Below are 11354 nucleotides of genomic sequence, written 5' to 3' on the forward strand. Positions count from 1 at the left end.
CTTTCCTCCACACTGTGAACCTGAAAACAGCTTTGGGTCCAGGAAACACAAATAGAGACCATTTCAAACTAGCCACCTCATTCTCTGTGATTCAGCCCCAAAGCAATTGCTCATCTCTGGGAGTACTGTAGAAAATGAAATAGGAGATTATTGGTAGAGGTTGCCAACCCAACTTCAGCTCCAAATTACTTTGTGATGTAGAGGCACTGGTTACTGGTACTCATGGACACATGTTTATGCAGGCATGGTGATACTTGATGAACTTCTTTCTCTTTGGGCTATCAAAAGGCACAGCTACCCCTTGCACCCTCTATCACACAGACAGCACTGCCTGGCACACCAATCTGCCAGCTTGGCAACTGCAGCATCTTGGTCATGGTCACCCACCTGTCCAAAGCAGCCTGTGAGATTAGGTGAGCTCTCCCCATGCTGCAGAAAATAAGATAGTGAAGTGAAAAAAATTGCTTGCTCAAAGTCACAAAGCAAGTTGGCAGGAGAGCCAACAATAAATACAACCCAGATGTCCTGGATTCCACCTCCTCTCTGCACCATGCTGCCTCTCTTAGCTCAATGCTGGAAGGAAATGTTTTACATTTACTCATCCCTCCTTTTCCTTTGTCAATAGAAATTAAAGCAGGCATCTGACTGCCTAAGCCTTGAATACTCCAGTGGTTTCCAAGGCTTGCAATAAAGTCAGCCAACATTTCTATTGAATCCAGCCCTAATGGACAACTAAAAGTGATTTCTTTGCCAAGGAGCCTATCAGTGCAAAACTCATTTAAGCACATACTACTTTTATATAGATATGCATCGTGTATACATGTATATATTTCATGACTTTGCAAAGAACCACTAATTACAAAACCACAGTTTTTGTAACTGTGATGGTTTTGGCTGAGGCAGAGTTAATTTTTTTTTTCATAGTAGCTGGTATGGGGCTGTGTTTTGGATTTGTGCTGGAAAGAGTGTTGATAATTCAGGGATGTTTTTGTTATTGCTGAGCAGTGCTTCCACAGAGTCAAGGCTTTTTCTGCTCCTCACAGCAACCCCACCATTGAGCAGAGTGGGGGTGCAAAAGGAACTGGAAGGTGACACAGCTGGGACAGCTGACCCCAACTGACCCAAAGGATATCCCAGACCATATGGCATCTGCTCAGTATATAAAGCTGGGAGAAGGACAGGTAGGACAAATTCAGAATCATGACATTTGTCTTCCCCAGTGCCTGTGATGGAGTCCTGATTTCCTGGGGATGGCTGAATACCTGCCTGCCAATTAATTAACTGTTTCGCTTTGCTTTTGTGTGTGGATTTTTTTTACCTATTAAACTGTTCTTATCTATTTTTATTTTATTGAAAGGTAGGAAAGTCTGTCAGGATGTTTCTTTCATTGAACCCACTCAGGTCTGCCAAAAGACTGATAGCTAAATAATATTAATTTCCCATCACCTTATTTTTTGAACAGAATGCCCAAATATTTAAAATTTGCTCATTAAGCTATCTATATTGTCTGTGTGGTAGGCAATGTTCATGTATTTTCCAAAAGCAATGTAAATGTCATTTCCATCAAATACATCATGTCATGTCAGCAAAATATCCTTCCTGCTGTCAGCCCAAGGTAAGTCCATGTCTCTGAGCAGTTAAACACATTCTCACTTGCCTGTTTTCTCACCCTCAAGGTGAATGCCATTTCATTTTTCCTACTTGTCATCATACAAATCCAGCTGGGATGGTAGGTATTGTGCTGCTGGTGCTATAACTCCACTTCCAATATGCTGTTCTGCCTATTCAAGGTACTTCAGGGGAACTGGACAGTTAAAAAGAAATGCAGCATTTTCTGTTTTATTCTCCTCTCACCCAAATACTCAAGGGGCACAACAGTGGGAACAAAAAGTCTAGCAGCTGCAGGTTGCCTAAAATACTAAACTCCCCCATTTCTCTTCATGGGAAAACAAATGCCCTCCAGATTTTGCATTCAGGTCTCCTGTCAGAGAGCAGCAGCCTCCTACTCCTCTGCAGAATAGCATCTGGAGATCCCACACAAGGCAAGGTCAAAGAGCTCATGGTCTTCTTAGATGCTCTTCTATCAGGTGCCTCCACCATAAGCACTCTGCATGAACCCACATGGTGGATAACTGCATCCACAGCTTTGCTCCAGCCAACAGGGCTTTGTTACGATTGACATTTTCTGAGATCTTCTAGACACTGAAACAGACAAAAATGCAGCCCAAAAAAGCCTTCCTTCTTTCTCTGTAGAACTGTTTCTGATATTTCCTCATAACTGTCACCTCCAATTTGTTCTAGTTGCTTGACACAAACCTTCTCTGAGGCACACCTGGGCAGGAGGCTGTATATCATTTAACACAGTGGGGACCTTAACTTGCCCTCCGACTGCAGCAGCAATAAATGACAAGAACAGGTCTTGACAAACATGGCTGGGTTGTGCCATTTTTGTGCAACAATAGTCAGTTTTACAGACTTGAGCCTGTGCTCCTGCCACAGACACTGGTGTCTGCAAACTCTCTGAGAAGCAGGAAGCTCTCACTCCTGCTCTTCAGAGCTATTGCAGCCAGGTCAAGGACATTGCTCCTTGCTGCAATCTGTCAGTGCTGATTTAGCAAGTCCCAGCTCCCTTCCCCTGAATGCACAGGCTCTGCCTGGCCTTCCCCATGGTTCCAAGTGTGTCTGAGAGCCAAAACCTTATCATAGTCCATCTCTGTCTCCTCACAAGAGCAGAGTTAGTGGAGGAGTTGGCGTGGTCTGTTTGTGCTGGTATGACAGCCAGCTCCTGTTTTGGATTAGAGGATGATGGTTTTCCCTCCCTCTACATCCCTTACTGGGCATTTGAAAGAGGAGGATTTGTGGGGAGGGGAAACATTCATAATGGTCTTTTATAGTTCTTTTGCTCTCCCTTGGCTCTGGTGCCAATGAAAGCCCCAGGCCCATGGGCTGTATCTGTGTGTGCTGTCATGGGGCCCAGACTTTGTCAGCCCAGGCCATGGCGTAGCAGTGTGATACTGGAGAGGTGTTCATGCAGCACCTGAGCTCAGCTGCAGCTCCCTGCAGAGGACTGCTGGCAGAGGACCAGTTTTCAGTGCATGTCACAACTTGGGGGATCATTGCAAAAGCAACGCTTCCCTATCAAACACCAGGGATCTGCTGACTCCAATCCCCATCTTTCAAAGCAGGGCAGGGACTCAATGTGAACCAGCAATAAGCTCCAGACACACAGGAGGGCACATAAATTAATGAAGCACATCTGAGAATGATGGGGGCAGTAGTCAGCAGAAACACCCCAAACACATGTCAGTGTGTCTTGTTGCTGATGTGCAACACAGCTCTGTGGCACCAGTGTCTGATACAACTCCTACAAGGTGTTTCCCCTGGGCTGGAAAAGCCTGTGGTTGCTCACATGGGCAAGGAGGGGATTTTGCTGCATGAGGTTGTCTCACCCACACTGGTTTTCACTGGCCTGTGGCTGGATGTGTCTGTGTGTGGCCCTGCTGGCTGCTTGAAAGATAATCCAAAATCACTGGTTTTCTTTCCATGCCATTGGCTTCTGTCCCTGCTCCAGGGTTGTCTTTGACTCCACCACTTCATCCCAAGGGTTTGCAGGCACCTTTGGGCAGCCTTGCTGCAGCAGCAGGCTGTGTGTGGTAGGAAACTGTGCTGTGGGCTTCTCTGCTCTCATCCTTGTCTTTTTGCCGAAGTATTTTCCCTCAACACTGCTTGTGCCAAGCAGACTGATCCCAGAGGTACCATCTGCAAAGGATGTCAAGGTGGGCCTGTCACAATCTCCCTTCATGGGTGCTGTATGAACTTCAACTTTTCTTTGGGAAAAAAAAAGCTCTATAAACTGAAAATAAGAAATCAGAGTTTTTTCCACAGGTTTTCCTACCCAAGCCATGCCATCAACTATGGTCCACATCCAACAAGTTAATCTAACTCAGGTGCTTCATGCTCTCTGTTCCAGAGTACCTGCAGTGCTGAGTGCCGCGAATGCTCCTGCTAGCATTGCGCTGTTTGTCTGCCTGCGAACACCCAACCTGCAGAACCACCACCCTTCTGCTCTGCCATCTGCCACAGCCCTCCCTGCCACTGCACCAGGCACTGCTCTCCTGGAAAAGCCACAGTTCTATGCTGACAGAGAGGGACTGCAGCATTTTCCTAATCAAGAGTTCTGAATTTGTGTGACAACATGCTCTGGGGTCCATAGGTTGACTAGGACATAATTTACTGATGTGCAGTAAATGCTGCTGAGACATATACCTGTTCATGATAGCCCCAGAATGACATAACACTGCTGCCCCCCAAATAATATTTCTGCTGCCAGGTTCTCCCTACCTAGTGCTGCTGAGATCCTGCCAGTCTGGGGTGCTGTACTTTCCAATACCCTCTGAGCAGCCTGACTTCTGAACAGGGATACCTCAGGCACCCACACACCCTCCACACTCCTAGTGCTGCTGTGCTCAGCAGCAGCAGAAGGGAAATGATGATCCAGGTCTCTGGGAGGGGTCCCATGGCCTGGGGCTGGCCACGCAGCTGGGATGTGAGCAGTTCTGCAGGACTGGGGCTGTTTATCCATGGTAGGAAAGCAGACAAAGCGAGAAAGGGAGAGAAGGAAGGGAAACACTGGGCAGAGCTCCCAGGAAAATGCTGTGGACAGTTTGCTTGGGCTCCTCAGGGACTTCTGATGGCTGCTCTGATCTCCTCACCATGAGACCCAGGGATGATTTGTTGTCACATGCACTGAGCACACTGTTTTCTCTCTAAGAAAAAAGCTGGTATATTAAGGAGAGATTACATTCATGCTTGAGCTTATCTGAAAGTGCTAGGCTTATTCTCTAGGCTTTAAGGTTTATTTAGACTAAATAAGGTTTATATATTTGGCTGGTGAAGCATGCAATGTATACATTATAATTATGTACTTAATGCACTAATCCCTATGATGAGCTTTCCTGGCATAATCCAGTACAGTTATCCAAAAGCTTCTTTTTAATCTCTGTGGAAGGATAATTTCAAGAAGAAAAACATGATTTCTCCTGCTATCTCTATCCAAACCCTTTAATTCACAGATTGCTTTTAGACTGACTGAAGCAGTGGTTAAATCCACTGTGAACATATAACCCAAATACAGATATAAGATCACAGTGTCATTACTAAATTTATTCCTCTCATAGCAGATCTGTGGGGGCCCTGCCTCCATCCTGCTCTGCTGATCACTGGAATGTCTTCTCATAAATACCTGTGTATGAAAAGTCTGTTTTACACCACTTACATAGTCAATCATTTTCTAGTCTGAGACGTGCTCCCAAAAAATGGCACTGATAGCAAAGCCTAAGAATATATTACCCACCACTCTTTGTGGGAAGTTTGAGTAGCAAGATGGCATCACCATGAACCTCCATGCAGTCATTCTCGTGTGAAAATGCTCAGTTTTCCTACAAACTGGGCTCTTACTCACTCTTTAGACACTGAGTTGGCTAAGCTATTCATTCTGCAAACAATTTTTTTCTCATAATCAAGCCCATTATGTGAAAAAGTCTGCCTTAAGGAGTGTGAGGACACAGTTCATATAAAAATCAATGCAACCTTTCACTGAAGCATAAATCAGATCAGCTCTGACATATATGAAAATATTTGGGGAATGTTTAATGACATTTTTGTGTTCTTGTAAATTATTTGCTTTCAGCTGATTTTAGAAGCAGGAATAGGGGAAGCTCAGCTAATATCAGGAAACATCAGCAATTGAAACCACCAACTTTCTCATGATAGTTTCACAGAGCTGCATCTTATAGACCTTCCAACAAGCTCACACATACAGAATCACAGAATCTTTAAATGTAGAAAAGACCTCCAAGATCATGAAGTCCAACCTTTGGCCTAATACCGCCATGCTCAGTTTTCAGGCAAATTAAAAAAAACCCAAAAAACCCAATCTTTGGTATGCTTATCTGATCTTTTGATCTGAGGGAGAGCTGCTAACTTCTTTGAGGTTCACCAAAAGCTGATCTCTAACTAATTTTCAAGATAACGATGCCCAGTCCCACTGAGCCATTTCTCCCCTTCAGAATACAATGCAAGCATCAGTTAAAGCCATTCCTGCTGTGTGGAAAAGTTACTATCCCATTTGCTAACTTTAATAATTTTTGCTCCTGCATGCATGCCCTTCGAGTTTCTTCTATGTCCTGGAGTTTCTATGGCTAAAATTCCCATTTTGGAATTTGCTCCTCCAAGTAATAGTGCTAAGGCAAATTCCTTGGATTAAAAAGAGTGGTGAGAGGCAAGGGAAAGAAAAGCTCCTGCATGTGTTTACTTGAGGGAAAAGTAGAGCACTGTGCCTGGCTGACAGTCAAAGGTCCAGGAGCTGGAGCAAACCACACAGTAAGTAAATGAAGAGAGGACCTGTGGAAACCTGATGACATTTGCCCCCTATGGCTGGTGTGGAGTATGGGAATCCTAGGAAGAGTGGGAATGACTGGACTAATAAAATATGTGAGCTTTCAGGATGCACTTTAGGCTGGAATATTTTATATCTGTAACAGTTTATTAGTTTATTTAGCTAGGACTTGTGGAAATGGGAAGAAATATGTGCAGCTCGAAACCTTTGTTTTTCAGTGCTGGCTGGCTGAGGCTGCAAACACACCACTGTTCAAGGGGAGAGAGCTGGGAGGTCAGTGGGCAGGTAAAAGGTATTTAAAATCAGAGGGCTGCGTGGATAAGAGCTGCTCCTCTGACTCTATGAAAGTGAGGCACAGACCACTGCTATCAAAATCAAGTAGTGTTTGTTCTCTTAACTACAGAGAAAAAACAACATTTGCCCAGCAGTGAAGAGCAGTTACTGTGGCTTTGGAGTCTCCAGCATTTATCAGTTAGCTTGGAAATAATATAAACCTTATCTCCTTGTTTGTGTTTCTGAAAAACAGATAATTCTGCCCCCTGAAGACACTGCTATCTTTATTAGGCAGATGAAGTGGACTTGGTGCCTGCTCTTCTTCAGGCACTTGCATTCCTGCCCCATGGAATTTTGCTGGGATTTGGGCTGTTACCGTGGCCTGGGACTCTCCCTTGCAGAGCTGCCGTCCCTTACTGATGGGTCCTCTACCAATTATCCTGGCCTATTTATTACTTACATGCCATAGCACCCTTAACATATTTTGACTTGTTTTAGTCCTCTGGACTACACATTTGGTCATTCCCTTCTTTGACAGAAAACTGCAGCCTTATTCTCTGCAATAAGTCAGCAGTTACTTTCAGATATTTGGCTACCTATAGTCCCCTTTCAGGAATTAAACATGTTGGTAGGAAGTATTTAGTACGTGAAAGGTCCTCTCCTAGCCTGAGGTTTTGTTTTCCAATTTGAAATAATGAATTCCAGCCTCGACTCTGAAATCCAGAGCAAACACGTGGATTTAGCAAATTTGCCTTGGAGCATAACCCTCCCATACTGGGGTTAGGCACAGCTGTGGGTCATCCAAATGTCCTCTGCCACAAGGATATTGCCTCGATTCCTGCAGCATGTGGAGAGAAGGCAAACCAGTTCTGGTCAAGTTTAATCTTAGCTCCAGCAGGAGCTGAATCCCCTCCATCGCTCAGTGCTGCTCCACCACTTGGCTGTGGAGGGAAAAGCCTGCTGGGCAGACTGGAAGTTACACATAAGGGAAGCAGACAAGGCAGCAGTTGTTAGCTGGGGTTGTCAGGAAAACAGTTTGTTGGTGCATGGGGGGTCAGGGACATGGCAAACTGCCTGAGAGCAAGTGCCTGCCCTTGCTGGGTCTGCCTGTGCCGGTGCAGAGGGCCAGGTCCCCTCCTCGCTCCCAACAAGGTTAATGGTGAGGCTTTTCTCAGCCTTACTGCTTCAGATTTTACCTGCAATACAGAGCCCACAGACACAGTGAGATGTTTCCCCAGAGGAGGAAATCCTGTTTTGTTGTTTTCTTTTTTCCAGGGCATATTTTGCTGTTTCCGAATGTAAGCAACATTATGGAACACAAAAATAGCTAGATATAAAAAAATAGATTGACTCTATTTACTTAAATATTTACTCAGATAAGTTTTCACATCTTTTAAATACGCTGCCTTATATTCTGATTATTTAGGTCTCTGAACGTGAGGAATCCTTGAAAAAACCTTATTGTAATCTCTTAGTGTTCTGCACTTGCATAGGATGAACTTACTTCCTTTCCCAAGTAGAAAACTTGAAGAATAAAAACAGCCCAAAGCTTTGAGTACATCTGGAGGCTCAAACCTTCAAATACACACTCCTGTGGCTTCATGTAGGGCACAACATCTCAGTAAGAGCCTGATGCTCCCTCCACTCACAGGGACCACGTTAAGTGAACTGCCTGTGAAGGTCACGGTGTGGCTTCCTGGAGAAAGGTGTGTCCAAGCACAGGGCACTGAACCCCCTGAAGTCAACAGGAGGTTAACTCAGATTGCAGCTATTCCCAATAACCATGCACTGCAGACTGCTGGATTTTGTTTCAGTGATGATCTTCAAGTACAGCCAAAAGCGAATAGAGGCACGTTGACCTCATAGTTTTGTGAATACAGATTGGGCGTCCAAGACAATTAAAAGCAGGGAATACGTGCCATCTCCAAACCCCTGGCAAGCCACTGCCAGAAGTTACCGCTGCCCCATCCGACTGAAAAGACATTAACACCCGCTGCAGAGGAGGTTGGAAGGCAGCCATCCCCGATGGATTGCTTATGAGCACTGACTAGAGTCAAACTGACTTCAGTCAGAGATTTACACAAGCCTCATAATCTAATAGTAGAGTTTACTTTACGAGAGTGCCACACCAAAGATAGTAAAATGCAGTTTTAGCTAACAAATCTACATGCTTGAGCAGAAAAGCTACAGCCATCATGGAGCATGTCAGCACCACAGAGCGCCTGGCGCAGATTTATAGTTTTCAGTTTATTGCTGAAGAGTTATTGTTAACTCCATTGTTACAGACTTTCTGCAATTAAAAGTTCCAGTCACACTTATCATTTTTAAACATAGCTAATAAAAACCAATAAATCCTGGGATGTTATAGGTTTTCCTGTACTGTTAAACATCTGAGACTTTTTTTATGCTGGATTTTCAACCTGTGTAAGGATAGACTTAGGAAGTAAATTGGCTGTTGTAAGCTGTTTTACTTCTGATTTGCTTAGATCTGCAAAATTTCTTGTAGTTTTTCTTCATTATTATAGTAAAATAAAGAGTGAGGCAACACTAAGACCTTTTCCCTCACACATGCGACAGGTGATCGTAAGCTAAGTACTGTGTCTCTTACAAGCCATCATCCAACCTTCTGTGCTTTTTGTGTCATAAATGATAAAGAATAATGGTTATTTTTGTTTTAGCAATGACTTTTGGTCTTTTCTCTCATATGAGTAATGTTTTCTCTCTTTTCTATCGCAGCCTTGAGAGAACGGACTTTTCATTTTCTCTGCAGGTGGTTACAGTCATCAGTTCTACTTCTGACCATCTGTATTCACATGTTCAGAAAGATATCAGGGTACATGGGTGAACCTAGACAGGTGTACAGAATAATTCTACCCTGTGTATTTCCCAACACTTTATGAACTAGCCTCAGCTGCCTTGCAGTGAGCACTTCCAGGATCCAACTTCTACTGACAAGATTAAGGATCTGCTTTTTGAATGTTTCAAGGTTAATCATAGTCTCAAATTCCAGAAACATTCAGAGATCCTAATGCCAAGTCAGTATATTATATAGCAAATAGTATCTATTGAGATATAATATTCACACAAATAGTGTTCCCCTTATAGGAGCAGAGATACTAAAAAGTCCAAAATATATCTAGGGGAAGAACAAATAACAGAAAACTCATATTCATCAGAAATCAACCTCACTGTAAGAAAATTGCTCTTTGCACCCTGCAATTCATTGCAACAATTGGGATTGGCTCTTTGCACTACAAAAGAGTTTCACTATCTTTGAGATCGTCCCGATGGATTAAGTATACAGACAGAGGAAGTAAGGAAAACAACATGCATGTTGTGGAATAGAGATTACTGAATGGAGGGGTGTGTATACACTAAGAACCAATATCCCTCTGAGAGCTTTGGGAGGCTAAGAGGCTTGAAACCCGCTGCGTAAAAACCTGGGTCAGAAACTTTATCAGGGTGAACACATTTGTTCATCCCTGATCTCACCTCTTCCCATACACAAGAAAGAGACAAAGGTTTACACCAGGTGAGATGCACCTTGGCTGAAGCTCTGGGCATACTTTTCCCCAGCAGTGTCATTTAATACACAACATCTCCAGGTTTCACTTATCAAGTACAACAGCTGGGAACATTATGTCTTTACAATTGTAAAGTCCGGTTTCTGTATCAAAGGACGCAAAATGCTCACGCCCACATCTCTGCATTTTTCAAAGCCCATCATCTACTGGAAACTTTTGCAATCTGCTTCAGAGATTTCATAGAAAGAAAAAAAGAAAGAGAGAGAGACGTTTGGGTTTTAAGAAAAAAACTTACCAAAAATAACTGAAGTTCTCTAAAGTTGCCCTGAAGTTGAAATAGCCCAGAACACCAGTGCAGAGCCTGCCTTAAACTCTCTCTCTTTCTCACTCCCCCTCTCTCTCCAGCAATTGGAAGGAGGGCTGTGCAGAAATTCAGCAAACAATTTTCCTTCTATGTCGACCGGGGCGTTCCTGACGGGCAGAAAGGGGATGGCTGAGCCTGGGTGAGGCTCGTTGCTATCCCCAAGGCAGAGAGCACTGTCGCAGATTACACAGCCTGTGAAATCCAATCCCTTTCTCTGCTCGGGCAACAGCTGTACGGCTTCAGCTGAGGCGGGAGCAGGGGACAGAGCCTGGGCTTGCTGCTACTCAGGCTTTCCATGCTGGGGGACGCTGAGGAATGGGGGCACGGGGGTTTTTGTGAGCTCTGTGTCCTCTCGCAGCTCGCTGCCTACAGCTGCAGGCGCTCGCAGGGTGGAGATGCGGGGCAATTTCCGCGGGACTCAAAGTATATGGGATGTGGGCGCCCGCGCAAAACAAACATCTCTTTTCCTGAAATTCATTCCCAGCCTTGCTTCAGGACATTACTGGGTAATTAGCGTTGTATGTACTAATAAATTCTCATGCAAGCATGCACACACACAGGATGCAGTCTGTCCGCCTGTCACAGCAGCGCGGTTCAAACGGGCTTCAAGGCTGCCCCAGTGTCTTCTCCAAGTTATTTTTTCCTTGTCACTTTTAGTCAGCCGTCTGATGCTTTCCCTGAAAGCCCCCTGAATGCTGAGCTGACAGTCCTTCCACCCAGTGAAGCACTATGGTGACTCGCAAGGTGGGAGTGCCAGTGCTTGGAGTTGTGCTCAGCGTGTCCTGATATTCTACAC

At 44.5% G+C, this 11354-nt stretch overlaps 1 protein-coding gene across 3 annotated transcripts in view; it reads right to left on the minus strand.

Moving 5' to 3' along the window:
• Positions 1 to 10920, minus strand: part of LOC107206296 (protein AHNAK2) — a 37617-nt gene extending 26697 nt beyond the window's left edge. For 2 of the 3 annotated variants that reach the window (XM_019007102.2, XM_015632041.3), the window contains exon 1: positions 10490 to 10920. The gene's annotated coding sequence lies outside the window, so the exon portion shown is untranslated. The remainder of the gene's footprint in view (positions 1 to 10489) is intronic. The other variant, XM_015632042.3, reaches the window with a different exon arrangement.
• Between the last annotated feature and the right edge of the window lie 434 nt (positions 10921 to 11354).

This window comes from Parus major, chromosome 5, assembly GCF_001522545.3.
Source record: "Parus major isolate Abel chromosome 5, Parus_major1.1, whole genome shotgun sequence".
In the NCBI taxonomy this organism is placed as follows: Eukaryota; Metazoa; Chordata; class Aves; order Passeriformes; family Paridae; genus Parus; species Parus major.